This window comes from Sus scrofa, chromosome X (assembly GCF_000003025.6).
Source record: "Sus scrofa isolate TJ Tabasco breed Duroc chromosome X, Sscrofa11.1, whole genome shotgun sequence".
NCBI classification, from domain to species: domain Eukaryota; kingdom Metazoa; phylum Chordata; class Mammalia; order Artiodactyla; family Suidae; genus Sus; species Sus scrofa.
Window position 1 is genome coordinate 63,971,486 of NC_010461.5, and position 20,592 is coordinate 63,992,077.

Sequence of the window (20,592 nt, forward strand, 5' to 3'; positions counted from 1 at the left end):
GTTCTGAAAGAGTGCGGCTCCCCCTGAGTGCTGGAGCAGCTAGCTGGGCCGCTGAGAACCCAAGAGGCTCTTCCCCAGGGCAGCCCATCTCAGAAAGACTGTTTGAGAATTAGGCAGATTTTTTTCATGGCCCGGCCAGGCTTGTTGTAGCTTCTCTGGGCTGCAGGGGGTCCAGTCTGGAGCTGTCAGTCCTAAGCAGCTAATTTGCAATAGCTTGGCATCCCCCTGAGGGCTTTTGTGGCTAGCTGGGCCACTGCAAAACCAAGAGGCTCTTCCCCAGGGCAGGCCAACTCGAAAATGCTGTCTGAGAATTAAGCAGATCTTTTCACGGCCTGGCTAGGCTTGTTCTAGCTTTTCTGGGCTACAGGCCTTTTCTTGGGGGCTGGTGGTGTTTGGTGCTGCTCTGTGGGGGTGTAGCCCCTCCAAAGGGCAAGCAGGCCTGTGCAGGGACAGCCCCTGCGGTGGTAGGCTTCAGGCAATTGTTGAGGCCAGCCCTCCTGGATGGCAGGCAGCCCCAGGTCCAGCAAGTGCGTAGAGGGTGGCAGGGGTGGGGGGAGGTGATGCAGTTGGAAGCACAGCTTTCTGCTAGCTAGTGGGCTGGTAAGCTTGCTGTGGCGTGGGGTGTATTCTGTGGGGACCCACCCCTTCTTCTCTCCCCTCCCCAGCACGGGCGCAGACCAGGCTCTTCTCCCAGGTTCCCTCTGATGTGGCTTTCCACTTCCCCGCCCCTAGAGTATTGCTCCCTTCCTCTGCGACAGCCTTGTTTTCTAGTCTCCCAGGCAGTCTCTGCCCAGTCAAACTTGACAGACTGGTTTCTAGACCTCCCAAGCAGTATCCCAACCACCTCGCCCCCCCAAGCCCTTTCCCAGGGACTAACATCCGGAGCTGAGGTCTCGGTGCCCAGCCCCCACCCTGGCATCTCAATTTTTGGTGACTGTGCCCATAGTTCAGATGGTCGATTTGGTTCGCGATCTGCTTTTCAGAACTCCAACTTACTGCTACATGCTTCTCTGCATCTGGAGATTCCTCTGGTTCAGTTGATCTTTCCATCAAGTAGGTGACTTTCCAGGGTGCAGGATCCCTTTCTCCTCCTCAGTTCCCTTTCGGGAGCGTCTGTCCAGCTCGGATTCACCTTCTCTCACTCTCCTCTTTTCTCTTGTTTTACCTAGTAATGTCACGAATTTCTTGCCATTATTGGAGTTTAGGTTCTTCTGCCAGCGATTGGTTGCTGTTCTGTGTGAGTCATTTATCCTGTAGATGTGTTTTTTTGTTGTGTTTGTGGGAGAGGGCGAGTGTGTCCCCCTACTCTTCCGCCATCTTGTCTCCTCCCCTCAGATCATTTTTTCTTGATGTTTTTCATCACTTGGAACTTTCTACTCTGTATTCTAATTAACTTATGCATGTCGTATTCCTCCTACTGGACTGAAGCTCCACAATCAAGACAGAACATATTAGTGCTGATAAATGCTTACTGAATAGTGATAGGTCAGGATTACCCAGAGGTAGTATAGGACCCAGTATATAGTAAAGGTGAAATAAGTATTAGCTGTCATTAGTGTTATTGTTGTTGCTCATTTTTAAACAAATGTTCCCAAATTTATCTATAGCTCTTTCAAAAATGTTCCCCTTCAGACGTCATGAAAAATTTCATTATTTAAAACGTATTTCTTTCCTTTTATGAAATTGTCTTCTTTTGAAAATTCTTATAGGCAGACAGTACTCAGAGAACAACTCTGCTTGTTTGAATCCTGGCTTTGCCACTTGATAGTTGTATGACCTGGGGCAAATCAACAACTCTGTGCTTCAGTTTCTTCATCTATAATATGAGGGTAATAATAATATATACTCTACAGGGTCCTTATGACCATATAAGTTAATTTTTTTGTCTTTTTGTCTTTCTAGGGCTGCACCTGTGGCATATGGAGGTTCCCAGGCTAGGGGTCCAATCAGGGCTGTAGCCACTGGCCTATGCCACAGCCACAGCAATGCCAGGTTTGAGCCACATCTGTGACCTACACCACAGCTCATGGCAATGCCGGATCTTTAACACACTGAGCAAGGCCAGGGATTGAACCCACAACCTCATTGTTCCTAGTCAGATTTGTTTCTGCTGTGCCATGATGGGAATGCCAATGATTATATAAGTTAGCTTAAATAAGTGCTTATAACTCTGTGTGTAACATAATAAATACTATATGATTCTTTTATTGTTATTATTATTATTTTGCAGAAATATATAAGTATGTATGTTTCATAAAACAGGCACTTTGGCAAACATTGTCTCATTTAATTCTCAGGAAAACACTGTGAGGTAATAATTATTTTTCTGTTTTGCATATGGGGAGACCTAAAGTCAGGAAAGTTAAATATTCTTCAGGCAAAGAAACCATGAGACTTATAGGATATTTCCACCCCTAAGACCCCTATTGGGCACGAACTGATATAGGTAATTCGGGAAGGCCAATGGGAGAAAACCACATATTTCTGGACCCCACATGGGTACCAGAAGGGGTTAAAACCCCCATAAGACAATATAGAGGGGGAGGCTCTTCTCCCCCATCCCAGCTGCCCTGGGAAATATTTGCTTTCTTGTAATAAATACTTTGCTTGCTTGCTAAAATAAATATATAAATAAATAATCTTCAAAAGTTTCACAGGTAGTAAAAAGCCAGAGCAGGATTCAAACCCAGATGTGTTTTCTGTACCCTAGAAAGTTGGGGAAGCATTGTTATTGATGTTCTAAAGAGTTAAGAACATTTATAAATATAGAAAATGGAGGAGGCATCTATCCAGAAGGTATGATTTGAAGTAGGCCCTGCCACAAAATTCCTCCATTTATTACTAGAGGTCTTTAAAACAACTGTTATTATTTTATTCTACAGGTTAAGCATTGCTCTCTCTAGACTTTTGGAAGGAATAGCACCTCATCATGAATGAGTTTATCACATTCATTAATACTTGATAGGAATGCTTAAAGGCAGATATCCCCAAAGGGGAACTACTTTATTTAGGCCAAAGTTGATGTAAGTGCACCCTCATTCAGAAGATATGATTTAACTTAATTCTCCATCTCAATTTGTAAGCAGAAATTTGGGGTAACAGGCCCTGGTTCAAATCCCAGCTTTGCTATGTCTTAGCTATGACCTTGGGCAAATCACTGACCCTGTATCTTTATTTGTGATATGGAGATAACTTTATACTTTAGAAAGTTATAAGGATTAAATGATTTGATGCACATAAAGGCTTAATGCAGTTCTTGGCATACAGTGAGTACATAAACAACATTAGCTGTTTTATTCTAGCTTCTTTGGGTTCTAGAGCAGGGAAATCCCCTAGCCTCCTGCCCCTACAAAAAGAGCTTTATCAGCTATTTAAGTATGATAAAAAATAATCATTATGAGTATTATCCTACCATTTGTATGCCTTTAAGTTTTCAGTAGAGTGTTATAAATATCTTGGGGCCCTACACAATAGAGAGACAGGTATATTATTATCCTCACATTAAATATGAAGAAACTGAGGCCCTTTGCAAAAGGTTTAGTGACTTACCAAAGTTACGCATTTAGTAAGCATCAAAGAAGAGAAGACCAATGTCTCCTGGCTGGTGCTTCTTCCTCTCAATCAAATAAATCTATAGAATCTCAAAGTCGTTTAGTTTTTCTGCTCACTGGCTTTGTCTCTCATGTAATTTTTCATTCTCTGCCAGTGGATCTTCCTTTCGGTTTTCTTAACTAAATCACCTTGTATTTTCTATTTCAAGGAAAAATATGAGAGACATAATTCTGCCAGTAACTTTCATTTTTATGTTCAAGATAATATACAGTCACAAATATGGTTTAACTCATTGTTATCCATTGAGAGAGAGCATGAACACCATGCATACAAAAGTATCTCTCAGCAGTGTGGAAACAGGAAGACTATCCAGGAAGAAAATGGTATATGACTTTCAGTAGATAAAACTGAGTAGCAGAAAATGACTAAGAAATAAAAGGAAAACCCCTTTGTCTGCTTGGTGCTTTTCTTTTTCTTTTTCACCTATTTGCATTTTCCTTCCTTTGTTCTTTTTACTCTCCAAACACCAAAGGAAGAAGAAAATCAGCCCAAACCTTGGATACCCTGATTTTGTCATTTAAATCAAAGTCTTAAATTCCTTAAACATTATTAGACTTTTTTTATACAGGGTGTTCAAGTATCCTACTAATAGCATCTGGGCCTTGTTACATGGTGTTCCTTTTTGGCACATGGAATCATATTACAGTGAGACAGAGGTCATAACACAGTGTTTTTCTTCCTTTCTTTTCTAAAAAATTTGGAGGTGAGGTCAAAGGCTGGTGATAAGTAATTAACATAGGAAATAGCCAGAGGGGTAATTTTTAAATGATCAGTTTTCCAAAGGGAGGGATATAGAGAACATATGCTATACTAAGGTCATTATCCCCTCCCCACTCCCCCCCCCTAGAAACACATCAATGGAATTAAAGCAAGCAGATGATAGTCTTCATAATCCATGCTAGATGGTCTTCATGACAGTCTATCTACCTCACTGTGTCTCACTTTAATCTACCACTCAACATTAATCAAACATTTGGAAGCATCTGATAGCAGTGCTGCATAATCCAGGTCTGTGATTTACTGTCTGATTCTTTCAGCTCCTGTTTGCCTCGTTTAGTTTTCATGTGGAGTAGCAGAGATCAATCACCCTAGGAGTTCTGAGTAGTCCATCCAGCTCCATTCGTTGCTTTCAGTCTACCCTGATGCCTCTTCTCACGCACCCGCAAGAAGTGTTCTTGCTTACCAACACAGATGATAATTGATTTGCAGAAGCTCATTCTTCAGCTCCATTTAGGAGGTCACATACCAGGTGTGTTGCTTACTTTCAAAGGGAATTCAATTAGCACAACATAAGTGTGACAAATTCTTGAATGTTCAGTATTGTTACCAGCTGTCTTGAAGTTTCTGGACCATCCAATTCTTGGCTATCCAGGGAGGGTCAAAAATAGTGGAAGAACTCTTTCAAGTAGTTTATTTTTCTCCATCTCTCTTTTTCTATCAATTTCCTTTCTTTCATTAGCCTAATGGAAAATGGTTCAATTTATGTATCTGAGAGCCATACATTAATATGATCAATGAGGGGAAAGACTGAATTTCTATTTAAAGCAAAATCAAACTTTGAAAACAATTTAATGAATACATTATTATAGAAATGTGGAGTAAACAGTGTGTGTCTGAACATTGGTCAACATATTTCATACTTTCTGCTTACTGTCAAAAGCATTTCATAAATCTGTAGCTTTTCTTGATTCTCATGGTTCTCTACAAAGATCTAAGGTGATATACACTTGTAAGGTATCCAATTAGATTTTCAAATAATATCATATTTGGAAAACCTTCTCAAATTAAATATTATATTCTGTCTATCCCTGTCTGAGAGTCTTAATATTTCCTTATTGTATGTTTTTCAAACAATAGTCTGTGCATTCTATGTGAGGGTCAATGTAATGATATCTCTTAAAACAAAAACAAAAAAAACAGATTAACAAATAAGTTGTTACCGATGTGTGAAGCAGACACATAATATTTTGACATTTCATATCTGGTAACATTTGGTATCATATGCTAGTGAGTAGTAAGATGTATTGTGAATTACATTCAGGAGAAAACTCTGTTTGCTTCATGTGCCTTCGCCCAAATTATTTTGTCAACAAAATTTGACTTTAAAGAAAAAGATACCAACAGCATTTTACCTCTATTTTAGGATTTATTTTCCATAAGTCACAAATCAAAGGGAATTTCTTAAGATTAGATGTCATTATACTCACTTTTAAACAATAGAATTAGAAGCAGAAGTCATAGGTTTTTGTCCTAGTCTTGGCAGTTTCCAGGTGTATGGCCCTGAGGCAAGGAAATGTGAGCTTTTGCTACAGCAAACTGTCTCAGTTGAAAAAAGAAGACTAAATTTTTCTTTCAGATAAAAACTTATTTTTTTTTTTTGGCTGCCCCATGGCACATGGAGTTCCTGGGCCAGGGATCATATCTGAATCACAATTGTGATCCAAGCTGCAGCCTTAGCCCACAGTGCCAGGCAGATATCTAATCTGCATCCTAGTTTCCCCAAGGTGCTGCAGATCCCATTGAGCCACAGTGGGAACTCCAAAAAATGACTTAAAAATTATTTTTGTTTTTTTTAACATATATTTTCAAATTTTTATTAAAGTACAGTTGATTTAAAATGTTCCTTCAATTTCTGTTGTATAGCAAAGTGACCCAGCCACACATACACACCAATTCTTTGCCTTTTTTTTTCCTAACACAAAAGACCAGATACAGTTCCCCATGCCGGGCAGCAGGACCCCATTGCCCACCCATTCTAAATGTAACAGCCTGCATCTACCAACCCCAAACTCCCCTTCATTCACTCCTCCCCATGTTCCCCCCTGGCAAACACAAGTCTGCCCTCCATGTCCATGAACTATTTCTGTTTTATAAATAGATCATCTGTGCCATATTTTAGACACCACATAAAAGTGTTATCATATGGTGTCCTTCCCTTTCTGCCTTACTTCATGAGTGTAACTGTTTTTAGTTCTATCCATGTTGCTGCAAATGGCATTATTTTGTCCTTTATATGGCAGAATAATATTCCATTATATATATATATATATCTCACATATTTTTAATCCATTTATCTGTCAATGGGCATTTATGTTGTTTCCATGTCTTGGCTATTGTGAATAGTGCTGCAATGAAAATAGGGGTGCATATATCTTTTCCTTGGAAGTTTTTCTGGATCCATGCCCAGGAGTGGACTTGTTATATCATATGGTAGTTCTGTATTTAGTTTCCCAAGGTACCTCCATACTGTTTTCCTTAGTGGTTGTACCAATTTACATTCCCAATAGCAGTGATGGAGTGTTCTCTTTTCTCCACATCCTCTCCTGCATTTGTTGCTTGTTGACTTGTTAATGATGGCCACTCTAAGTAGTGTGAAGTGATACTTCACTGATGTTTTGATTTACATTTCTCTAGAAATTAGTGATGTTGAGCATTTTTTCATGTGCTTGCTGGCCCTCTGTATATCTTCTTTGGAGGAGTGTCTATTTAAGGCTTCTGCCCATTCTTCAAATGGATTTTTTGGTTTTTTGTTGAGTTATATGAGTTGTTTGCATATTTGGGAGATTAAACTTTTGTCAGTTGAATCATTGGCAAAAATTTCCTCCCACTCTGTGGGATGTCTTTTCATTATTTTAATGGTTTCATTTGATGTGCAAAAGCTTTTGAGCTTAATTACATCCCATTTGTTTATTTGTGTCTTTATTGTCATTATTATAAAAGGTAGATCAAACAAGTTGTTGATGTGATTTATGTTAAAGAGCATTCTGCATATGTTTTCCTCTAGGAGTTTTATATCACCTAGACTTATATTGAGGTCTTTAATCCATTTTGAATTTACTTTTGTGTATGGTTTCGCAGAATGTTCTAATTTCATTTTTTTCAATGCAGCTGTCCAGTTTTCCCAGCACCACTTATTGAAAAGACTATCTTTCCTCCACTGTATGTTCCTACCTCCTTTGTAATATATTAGTTGACCATAGGTACTTGGATTTATTTCTGGGCTTTCTATCCTGTTTCATTGAACTGTATTTCTGTTTTTGTGCCAGTACCACTGGCATCTGTTTTGATGACTGTAGCTTTGTAGTATCCTCTGAAGTGGGGGAACCCAATTCTTCCAGTTCATTGTTTTTTGTTTTTTGTTTTTTTTCCCAATATTGCTTTGGCTATTCGAGGTCTTTTGTGTTTCCATACAAATTTAAAAAATTTTTGTTCTAGTTATGTGAAGAATGTCATTGGTCATTTGATAGGGATTGCATTGAATCTGTAGATTGCCTTAGTTAGTATTGTAATTTTGACTATATTGATTCTTCCAATCCAAGAACATGATATATCTTTCCATCTATTTGTGTCACCATTGATTTCTTTCATCAGTGTCTTACAGTTTTCAGAGTACAAGTCTTTAGTCTCTTTAGGAAAATTTATTCCTAGATATTTTATTCTTTTTGAGGGAATGGTAAATCGGATGGTTTCCCTAATTTTTCTTTATGATCTTTCATTGTTAGTATATATAAATTCAATCAATTTCTTTGTATTAATTTCCTACAACTTGATCAAATTCGTTGCTGAGCTCTAACAGTGTTCTGGCATCTTTAGGATTTTCTAGGTATAGCATTATGTCATCTGAAAACAGTGATAGTTTTGCTACTTCATTTCCAATTTGGATTCATTTAATATCTTTTTATTCACTGATTTCCATGGTTAGGACTTCCAAAACTATATTGAATAACATTGGTGAAAGTGGACAGCCTTGTCTTGTTCCTGATCTTAGTGGAAATGCTTTCAGTTTTCCACTATTGAGAATTATGTTAACTGTGGGTTTGTCATAAATGGCTTTTATTATATTGAGGTAGTTCCCCTTTATGCCCACTATCTGGACAGTTTTTATCAGGAATGGATGTTGAATTTTGTCAAAATCTTTTTTTGCATCTATTGAGATGATTATATGTTTTATTTCAGTTTGTTGATGTGGTGTATCACATTGATAAATTTATGGATATTGAAGAATTCTTCCATGCCTGAGATACATCATACTTGATCATTGTACATGATCTTTTTAGTATATGTTTATATGTGGTTTGCTAATATTTTTGAGGATTTTTGCATCTATGTTTACCAGTGATATTGGCTTGTATTTTCTTTTTTGCGATATATTTTCCATGTTTTTGTATCAGGGTGTGTCTTCATAGAATGAGCTTGGGATTGTTTCTTCCTCTGCAATTTTTTGGAAGTTTCAGAAGAGGTGTTAACTCTTCTGTGAGTGTTTGATTGAATTCAGCTGCAAAGTCTTCAGGACATGGACTTTCATTTTTGGAAGTTTTTTTAATCACATCTTCAATTTCAGTGCTTGTGATGGGTCTATTCATATTATCTATTTGTTTCTGGTTCAGTCTTGGTAGGTTGTACATTTGTAAGTATTTGTCAATTTCTTCTAGGCTTTCCATTTTATTGGCATACAGTTTCTCATAGTAGTCTCTTATGATCCTTTGGATTTTCTCTGGTGTCAGTTGTAACTTCTACTTTTTCATTTAGAGTTTTATTAATTTTAACCCTTTCCCTTTATTTTCTTGATGAGTATGGCTGAAGGTTTATCAATTTTGTTGATCTTTTCAAAGAATCAACTTTTGGTTTCCTTGATCTTCTCAATTATTTTCTTTTTCTCTATGTTATTAATTTCTGCTCTAATCTTTATGATTTCTCTCCTTCTACTAAGTTTAGGCTTAGTCTGTTTTTCCTTCTCTAGACGTTTAAAGTATAAGGCTAGGTTGTTTTTTTCTTCTTTCCTGAGGTAAGATTGTATTGCTATAAACTTCCCTCTTAGAACTGCTTTTGCTGTTTCTAATAGGTTTTAGATTTGTTATCTTCATTGTTATTTGTCTCTAGATATATTTTAATTTTCTCTTTGATTACTTCACTGATCCATTGATTGTTTAGTATCATATTGTTTAGCTTTGAGGAGTTTCTGTTTTTTTGCTGTTTATTTCTTGTAGTTGATTTCTAGTTTCATAGCATTGTGGTCAGAGAAAACGTTTGAAATAATTTCAATTTTTAAAAAAATTACCAGGGCTTAATCTGTGGCCCAAAATATGACATATTGTAGAGATTGTCCCATGTGCAATTGTGAAGAAAGTATATTCTGCTGCTTTGGAGTGAATAGTTCTATAGATATCAGTTAAGCCTAATTGGTCTAGTGTATCATTTAAGGCTAAAGTATCCTTGTTGATTTTCTGTCTGGAAGATCTGTCCATTTTTTTAAATGGGGTGTTAAAGTCCCCCACTATTATTGTGTTAGAGTTGATTTCTCCTTTTATGGCTGTTAGTAGTTGCCTTATATATTGTGGTGTTCCTATGTTGGGTACATATATATTTACAAATGTTATATCTTCTTATATTGATCATATGATGATTATGTAATGTCACTGTCTCTTGTGAACTTCTTTATTTTAAAATATATTTTGTCTGGTATGAGTATTGTGACTCCTACTTTTCTATAATTGCCATTTGCATATAATGTTTTCATCCATTTAATCACTTGGTCTGTGTGTGTCCTTAGATCTGAAATGGGTGTCTTCTAAACAGCATATATATGAGTCTTTTTTATAATTTTTTGTTATTTCCCCAATACAATTTTTTATACTGTAAAGCATGGTGTCTCAGTAACAAAAATATGCATACATTCTATTTTATCACATTATCATGCTCCATCATAAGTGACTAGACATAATACCCAGGGCAACACAGCAGGACCTCATTACTAATCCATTCCAAGACAATAGTTTGCATCCATTTAACCACAAGCTCCCAATCCACCCCACTCCCTCCCCATCCCCATTTGGAACAAGTCTATTCTCCAAGTCCATGATTTTCTTTGCTGTGGAAAGGTTCATTTGTACTGTATATTAGATAACAGACATAAGTGATATCATATGGTATTTGTCTTTCTCTTTCTGACTTACTTCACTCAGGATGAGAGTCTCTAGTTCCATCCCTTTGGCTGCAAATGGCAGTGTTTTGTTTTTTATGGCTGAGTAGTATTCCATTGTGTATATATACCACATCTTCCTAATCCATTATCTGTTTATGGACATTCGTTTTGTTTCCATATCTTGGCTATTGTGAGTAGTCATGCAATGAACATGGGGTTTCATGTGTCTGTTTTAAGGAAAGTTTTGTCTGAATATATGACCAAGAGTGGGATTGTGGGGTCATATGGAAGTTCTATGTATAGATTTCTAAGATACCTCCATGTGGTTCTCCATAGTGGTTGTACCAGCTTATATTCCCACCAACAGTGCAGGAGGATTCCCTTTTCTCCACACCCCCTCCAACATTTGTTATTTCTGGATATATCAATGATGGCCATTCTGACTAGTGTGAGGTGGTATCTCATAGTAGTTTTGATTTGCATTTCCCTAATAATTAAGGATTTTGAGCATTTTTTCATGTGTTTGCTGGCCATCTGTATATCTTCTTTGGAGAAATGTCTATTCAGGTCTTTTGCATATTTTTCCATTGAGTTGTTGGCTTTTTTGCTGTTGAGTTCTATAAGTTGCTTGCATATTTTAGAGACTAAGCCCTTGTCAGATGCATCATTTGAAAGTATTTTCTCCCATTCTTTAAGTTGTCTTTTTGGTTTCTTTTTGGTTTCATTTGCTGTGCAAAAACCTGTCAGTTTGATTAGGTCCCATTGGCTTATTTTTGCTTTCATTTCTGTTGATTTGGAAGACTGACCTGAGAAAATATTTGTAAGGTTGATATCCGAGAATGTTTTGCCTATGTTCTTTTCCAGGAATTTGATGGTGTCTTGTCTTATATTTAAGTCTTTAAGCCAACTAGAGTTTATTTTTGTGCATGGTGTGAGGGTGTGTTCTAGATTCATTGATTTGCATGCAGCTGTCCAGGTTTCCCAGCAAAACTTACTGAAAAGACTGTCTTTCTCCCATTTCATGTTCTTGCCTCCTTTGTCAAAGATTAATTGACCATAGGTGCCAGGGTTTATTTCTGGATTCTCTATTCTCTTCCATTGGTTTGTATGTCTGTTTTGATACCAGTACCACACTGTCTTGATGACTGTGGCTTTGGAATATTGCTTGAAGACTGGGAGAGTGATGACTCCTGCTAGGTTTTTGTTCTTCAGAAGTGCTTTGGCAATTCTGAGTCTTTTGTGGTTCCATATAAATTTTTGGATTGTGTGTTCTAGTTCTGTGAAAAATGTCATGGGTAATTTGATAGGGATTGTATTGAATCTGTAGATTGCTTTGGGTAGTATGGCCATTTTTACAATACTAATTTTTCCTACCCATGAGCATGGCATATCTTTGCATTTCTTTACATCTTTAATTTCCTTGATTAATGTTTTATAGTTCTCAGAATATAAGTCTTTTACCTCCTTGGTCAGGTGTATTCCCAGGTTTTTTATTTTTGTGGTGCAATTTTAAAAGTTATTGTATTTTTGCATTCCTTTTCTAATATTTCATTATTAGTATACAGGAATGTGACTGATTTCTAAATGTTAATCTTATATCCTGCTCTTTTTCTGAATTTGTTGATCATTTCTAGTAGTTTTTGGATTGAGTCCTTAGGGTTTTGTATGTATAGTATCATGTCGTCTGCTTATAGTGACAGTTTTACCTCTTCTCTTCCTATTTGGATGCCTTTTATTTCTTTTGTTTGTCTAATTGCCATGGCTAGGACTTCCAGTACTATGTTGAATAGAAGTGGTGAGAGTGGGCATCCCTGTCTTGTTCCAGATTTGAGTGAGAAGGCTTTCATTTTTTCTCCATTGCGGATTATCTTTGCTGTGGGTTTGTCATAAATGGCTTTGATTATGTTCAGGAATGTTCCCTCTATACTCACTCTGGTAAGAGTTTTGATCATGAATGGATGTTGGACTTTGTCAAATGCTTTCTCTGCATCTATTGAGATGATCATGGGGTTTTTGACTTTCCTTTTGTTAATATGGTGTATGATGTTGATTGGTTTGAATATGCTGAACCATCCTTGTGGAGCTGGGATGAATCCCACCTGGTGGTGATTATAATTTTTTGATATGTTGTTGGATTAATTTGGCTAAAATTTTGTCAATAATTTTTGCATCTATATTCATATTGGCCTATAGTTTTCCTTTTTGCTGGTATTTTTGTCTGGTTTTGGAATTAAGGTGATGGTGGCATCATAGAATGTCTTTGAGAGTGTTCCTTCTTCCAACTTTTGAAAACATTTAAGGAGGATGGGAATAAGTTCTTTTTTGTATGTTTGATAGAGTTTTCCTGTGAAGCCATCTTTTGTTTGTAGGGAGTATTTTTATGACATATTCAATTTCATTTCTAGTGATCAGTCTGTTCCGTTGATCTATTTTTTCTTGATTAAGTTTTGGCAGGATGTAAGTCTCTAGAAAGTTGTATATTTCTTCTAGGTTGTCAAATTCGATGGCATGCAATTGTTCATAGTATTCTCTCAAGGTTTTTTGTATTTCTGTAGCATCTGTTGTGACTTTTCCTTTTTCATTTCTTATTTTGTTTATTTAGATTTTTTTCTCTCTTCTTGGAGAGTCTAGTCAGAGGCTTGTCTATTTTGTTTACCTTTTTAAAGAAACAGCTCTTGGTTTTATTCATTTTTTTCTATTTTTATCTCTATTTTATTGATTTCCTCTTTGATCTTGATGATTTCCTTCCTTTTGCTGACTTTAGGTTTGTTTGTTTTTCTTTTTCTATTTCATTTAGGTGTTGGGTTAAGTTATCATTTAGAGATTTTTCTTCTTTTTGGGGGAAGGCCTATATTGCTATGAATTTCCCTCTGGGCACTGCTTTTGTGGCATACCTAGATTTTGAATGTGTCTTTATTATCATTTGTCTCAAGGTATTTTTTAATACCCTTCTTGATGTCCTCATTGACCCATTTGTTTTTTAGGAACATGTTGTTTAGTCTCCATGTATTCAGTTTTTTATCATTTCTTTTCCTGTGGTTGATTTCTAGTTTCATGCCATTGTGGTCAGAGAAGACACTTGAAATAATTTCTATACTATAAAATTTGTCAAGGTTAGCTTTGCACCCCAGGATGTGAATGTTCCATGTGCACTTGAAAAGAAGGTATATTCTGAATTTTTTTTGGATATAATGTCCTGAAAATGTCAATTAAGTCTTACTTTTCTATTGTTTCCTTTAGGATCTCTGTTGCCTTCTTGATTTTTTGTCTAGAGGATCTGTCCATTGATGTGAGTAGGGTGTTAAAGTCTCCTACTATGATTGTATTCCCAGTGATTTTCCTCTTATGTCTGCTGGTATTTGTTTTGTGTATCTGGGTGCTCCTATAGTAGGGGCATAAATATTGACAATTGCAGTATCCTCTTCTTGAATGGATCCTTTAAGCATTAGATGGTGTCCTTCTTTGTCTTTCTTTATGGCCTTTGTTTTAAAGTCTACTTGTCTGAGTATTGCAACTCCTGGTTTCTGGTCTGGTCCATTGGCATGAAATTTCTTTTCCCATCCCCTCACTTTCAATCTTGAAGTGTCCTTTGCCCCAAGGTGCATTTCTTGTAGGTAGCAGATTGAAGGTTTTTGCTTTTTTGTCCAATCTGCCACTCTGTGTCTTTTGATTGGAGCACTTAGTCCATTGACATTTAAGGTGATTATTGATAGATATGTGTTTATTGCCATTTTAAACCTTGTTTTCCAGTTGATTCTATGTTTCTATTTTCTTCTCTTCTTTTTTGGTTGGATGGTTTCCATTTATTTTATGCTCAGTTATTTTCCTTTTCAGTTTTTGTGAATATAATTTTCAGTTTTGATTTGTGGTTGCCCTATATTTTAAGCATGTTAACCCCTTCCTATATCTGCTTGCTTTAGTATGATAGTGATATAGGCTTAAACACATCATTAAAATAAAAAAATAATCTATATTTTCTTACTTTCCTTTCCCACATTGTATGATTTTTATGTCTTTTTTTTAACATCTTCATGTTTAGATTTGTATGCTGGCTTATTTAAGTGACTGCTTTCCAATTGTGGTTCCCTCCATCCTAATTATTCCTTTTTTCTTTTTTTTTAATTTAGCAAAGCCCTTTCAGAATTTATTTTAGAAAGTGTTTCATATTTCTGTACTCTTTTAGCTTTTGGTTGTTAGAGAAATTCTTTATTTCCCCTTCTATTTTAAATGATATTTCTGCTGGATAGAGTATTCTAGGTTGCAAATTTTTTTCCATTCAGCACTTTAAATGTACCTTGCCACTCCCTTCTTGCCTGTGGTGTTTCTGTAGAGAAATCAGCTGATAGCCTTATGGGGGTTCCCTTATAATTAATGCTGTGCTTTTCACTTGCTGCTTTTAGAATCCTCTCTTTATATTTAAATTTTACCATTTTTATTGTAATATGTCTTTGTGTGTGCCTGCTTGAGTTCAGCTGGTTTGGGGCCCTCTGTGCTTCCTGTATCTTGATACCAGTATGCTATAGTTTTATAAACTTTTCAGCCATAATTTCATCAAATACATTTTCAATCCCCTTTTCTTCTTTTCCTTCTGGAATTCCTATTATGTATAGATTGGTCTGCTTTATATTATCCCATAGGTCTCTTATATTGCTTTCATATTTTTTCATTTGGTTTTCTGTCTGCTGTCCTGATTGGGTGAATTCCGTTATTCTATCTTCCATGTTACTAATTCATTCTCTGCATTATTCATTCTGCTCTTTATTGCCTTAAGCTCAGTTTGTATCTCTGCAAATGAATTTTCTAGTTTTTCTTGGCTCCTCCTTATGTTTTCTATTTCCTTTCTAAAGGAATCTGCATTACTGTTCATATCTTCTCTTAATTCCTTCAGTAGTTTCACTATCTCCATTCTGAACTCAAATTCTGTCAGACTGCAGAGGTCTGTTTCATTGTTGACTGCTTTAGGTGAATTCTGCTGTTCCTTTAACTGGGAATGGTTTCTGAGCTTCTTCATCTTGCTTGTGTTTTTATTTTTCTTTGAATTTTGGGGGATCCAAACTGTAGTCTTTTTAGGCTACTTCTATGCAAGTATATCACTTTGTATTTTTTGGGGGGGTTACTATTTATTTTTGGTGTGGGAGTTTGAATATTTCCTGTCTCTTTCTTGGGTGTGAGCAGGCTGTTATCCCCAGGATGCTCAGTGTGTTTTCAGGGAGAAGGAGGCAATGGGTAGGGACAGCAGTCAGTGACTGGTCGTTGGGCTCTCACCAGCAGCAAGGACCTAAAGGAAGGTGGCACAGACTACTCATAGCTGCAGGGCCCTAGGAAGTGGTAATAAGCTCTAGGCAGATCTTCAAGGTGAGCAGAGCATTTGGCAGTAGCAGCAGCAGGGTGCATAAGTTCCCAGGGTAGTGAGAGTGAAAACAGCTTGTGTTCAGTTGCAATGCCCTCCTCTGAGGTGATTGGAAATGCAGGTGGTGCCTGTTTTGGGACCCCTGGTGTGAGTGGACCATGACCATTTCTAGAGTCAGTGATAACTTTCATGGTTTGCTCCCTCCCCCTGTAGACCATGCAAGAAGCACCCTGTCCCACTTAGCCCATGCAGGAGGTGCTGCACCAGATGCTCCTAGTTGTAGGGACTTGGGAAGTGACAGTGACCAAGTGTCTGGGCACTGCCTAGAGCGTTTGGCAGTGGCAGCTGCAGGGTGGGTGTGTTCCCAGAGGAGTGAGAGCAACAGTGTATGGTGCTTGGTTGTATTGCCCTCTTTTTTTCTTTTTTGCCATCCCCTGAGTTGACTGGGCTCGCAGGTGGAGCCCACTCACAGGCCCCCAGTGGTGGCAAGCCACACCTCCCTATGGACTCTGAGATGACCGCCATAGTCTGTCCCTGCCCCCTGTAGATCATGCAAGAGGCACCATGTCGCACTTAGCCCCGTGATGCCCTTAGCCTACACAAGAGGTGCCTGGCCACTGACAACATGCACAGGAAGTGCCCAATATCCCCTAAAGGAGCAAGAGGCTTCTTGTTACCCTTAGCCTGCACCAGAGCCACCCCACCCTCTGAGATCCCGTAGGGATGCCTGCACATGCTTCAGCACAGGGAGTTTCCTATGGCAGCCCCCTCCTCCTCCTCTTGCCCTCCCCACTAATGGTACCTTGCCTCTTCTGCAGGTCTGGACCTTCACCCGTGTTCCCTCTGCTAGGACTTTCCCTTCCTCATCCTATTGCATGCCATTCCCCTACCCATGGCACACTGCACCTTAGCCCCTCACGCTGTCCCCACATAGCCAGTCCCAGTCCACTCCCAGGACTGACCTCTAGGCCCTGAGTCTCAGTACCCAGCCCCCAACCAAGCCTCTCAGGCTGTGGTGTACAGGTCGGTGGTTCAGAAGATCTGTGTGGCTCTCACTCTGCTTTGCCCACCTCAGTCCAGCTGCTGTGCTTTTTTCAGTGACTTTGAGGTCCCGCCAACTCAGCTGATCTTTCCATCACTTAGGTGGCTTCCCAGGATGTGAGTTCCTTTTCTCTTTCACAGCTCCCTCTCAGGAATGCTAGTCCTGTCCTGATTCTTTTTCTCTCTTACTCTCTCTTTTTTTCTTTTGTTCTACCCAGTTATGTCAAGAGTTTCTTGCTCTTTTTGGAGGTTTAAGTTCTTCTGCCAGAATTCACTAGGTGTTCCATGTGAATAGTTTTACATGTAGATGTGGGTTTTTTTGGTGTGTGTGTGTGTTTGTGGGAAAAGGTGAGCATGACCTCTTACTCCTCCACCATCTTGCTCCATCTATGAGTCTTTTTGTTCTGCTTCAACCAGTCTTTGTCTTTTAGTTGCAGCATTTAATCCATTTTCATTATGGCTAAGTATGTACTTATTGTAATTTTCTTAATTTTTTTGGATTTTTATTTTGGGTCTTTTTTCTTCCCTTCTTCCTTTGCTGTCTTCTCTTATGATTTGCTGACCATCTTTAGTGTTATGTTTGGCTTACTGTTTCTTTTTTATATGTGTGTCCATTATAGTTATTTGATTTGTGGTTCTGATTATATTTTGATATAACAGTCTATAAGCATGCAGAAATGTTTCTTGTTGCTGCTCTCATTATTTCAAGTACATTTTTAATATTCTGCATCTGACCTCTCCTGTTCACATGCTTGCAAGTTTTGATATCATTTTTGTCAATGGGTGATTTCCTACTTTTATACTATCTTTGCCTTTACCAGTTAATTTTTTCTTTTGTAATATTCTTGTTTCTAATGAAGGCTTTTTTCAGCCTAGAAAAGTTTGTTTAGTTGTTGATGCAGAGCTGGTTGGAGTTGCTGAATTCTCTTAGCTTTTTCTTGTCTGAAAAGCTTTTGGTCTCTTCATCAAATCGGAATGTGAACTTTGCTGGGAAGAGTATTCTTGGTTCTACATTTCCCCTCTTCATCACCTAAAATATATCTTGCTACTCCCTTCTAGCTTATAGAGTTTCTGCTGAAAAATCAGCTGTTATGCTTATGAGGCTTCCCTTGTCTGAGACTTGTTTCTTTTTCCCTGTGTCTTTTAATATTTTGATTGTATTTAATTTTGACAGTTTGATTAATATGTGTCTCTCTGTTTCACCTTGGGTTTATTTCCTATGGATTTCCCTGTGCTTCCTCAACTTGAATGAGTGTTTCTTTTCCAAGATTAGGGAAATTTTTGACTAAACTCTTCAAATATTTTCTTTGACCCGTTCTCTCCCTCTCTTCTCCTTCTGGAATCCTTATGATGTGAATGTTGGTATATTTAATGTTACCCTAGAGACCTTTTAGATTATCCTTAGTTCTTTTCATTCTTTTTTCTTTATTCTTTTCTGTGACAGTGATTTCCACCTCACTTATTCATTCTTCTGCCTCTGTCAACATGATATTGGTTCCTGCCAGTGTATTTTTCATTTCAGTTATTGTGCTTTTCATCTTGCTCTTTAAATCTTCTAGATCTTTGTTAAACATTTCTTTTAAGTTCTCAATCTGTGTCTCCATTCTTTTTTCAAGATCTTGGATCATCTTTACTATTCTTTTTCAGGTATATTGCCTATCTCCTCATCATTTAGTGGTTTTTGTGTGTTCTTGTCTTGTTCCTTTGTCTGAAAGCTACTTCTTTGTCATCTCATGATGTCTACCTTTCTGTTTATTGTCCTCTTGACAACAGGTATGTAGATGCAGCAGCAGATGCCCAGTCCTGGTGTTCTCAGGGGTGTTTATGTTTACTGTGCACCCAGAGCATGTATTGGGAGCAGTGGTATCACACTACCGCTCCTGGAGCTGGGTGGCTGCTAGGGATGGGGTCTGTGGGGCAGGTGGCTTTGATTCACAGTTGACAGGATTGCTTGCAAAACCATGTGGGGGCAGCAGTGGCTACCTGGTAGTTTTAATAAGTATTTCCTGGAGATTGCAATCACAGCAGTTGCTCCTTCAGCCCCTCCCTTTGCCAGGAAGGAACTAGGGACTGCTCTCTGTAGCTGTAGTGGCATGTTTCACCTTTTCAGTCACTCTGCTTCCTTGGCCACTATACAGATCTCCCTATATAGCCCAAAACTTGGAGTGGCTTCTCTCTAACTGTTGCTAAAAAGCTTTCTCTGTAACTGCAGGATGTGTATTTCTGGCAGTCCCTCCCCCCACCTGGCTGCTGGTTGGAGTGTTCTCTGTACCTACTGCAGACTGGAAATTAGACCAATTGGCTTCCAAGAATTCTTTGGCATGGAATGAATGCCATTGGCATGGTTCCTTGTGGGGACACTAGTAGGGCCTCTGTAGCTTTTGCTTTTCTTCAGTTTGGCAGCCCTCAGCTCCACCAGGGAGCATGGACTGGTGCCCTTCTCTTGGTTCTTTTTGGTGCAGATCAGGTTCCACTATTGCAAACCCCTGCAGGGCCACTGGACAGAGCCACAGAGCTTGTGTTTTCTCCAGTTCAGGCAGTTTGCAGCTCCTGCAAGGAAAGTGCCCTGGAAGCTCTCCATGAACTCTTTTGGAATGAGTGCCACTAGTATGAGCCCCTGGAGAGCCACTGGGTGTAATCTTGGAGCTTGTGCTTTTCCTGGATGGGCAGTTTTTGGCTACTGTGGGGAACAGGCACCAGCGGCTCTTCTGGTGCAATTCCAGCACTGATAGCAAGGGGCCACTGGCTGGATCTGGGAGATGTGTTATTCTCTCAGGTGGTTGTTCTGCCTGCTCCAAGTTCTCGGTAGCCCTAAGGGCCAGGCTGCTTCCCAGCTGTTGTTAGGCAGCCACTGCTGCCAAGTGGCTCCCAGAGCTGAAGCAGACAGTGTCCTGCAGTTTTAGAAAGCATGTACAGGAAACAAGCCTATAATGGTGGTTCCAGTTCCTTCCCTCCAGCTCCCCCAAACAATGGCACCTTGCCTCTAAGCCCAATGGGTTGCTTCTGCTTACATTCTCAAATGGGGTCACCCTATACTCTAGTCCCTCCAGGTTGTCAGCTATGCGGCCACACCCAGTTTTTCCTCAGCTCTCCTTTGAGTCTGATCTCTAAACCAACACCTGCTGGCACCTGCATATGGTTTCCTATAGCACTGACCATTCATAGAGGATTGTTTCCATGTTAACTTCTTCACACTGATTGTCTAGACTTCCTCCTCTGTCCTGGCTGACCTCCTTGCTGGTGAGGGAACTTCCCAGGGTGTAGGAGCCTTTCCTCATTCCAGCTCCCTCCTCAAGTTTTGGGTCTCTTCTTGCTTCCTTTCACTTATTTTTCTTCTTTCTTTATTTTGTCCAATCTGGTTTTGTGAAGTTTTTCTTGTTCTATCATAGTCCTGAGGTCTTTTGTCAGTTTTCAGCAAATTTTCTTTTCTTTCCTTTTCTTTTTTTGGTCTTTTTGTCTTTTAGGGCCACACCCATGGAATATGGAGGTTCCCAGGCTAGGGGTCTACTCAGAGCTGTAGCTGCTGGCCTATGCCTCAGTCACAGCAACACCAGACCTGAGCCACATCTGCAACCTACACAACAGCTCACAGCAACACTGGATCCTTAACCCACTGAGTGAGGACAGGGCTCAAACAAGCATCCTCAAGGATCCTAGTCAGGTTCAT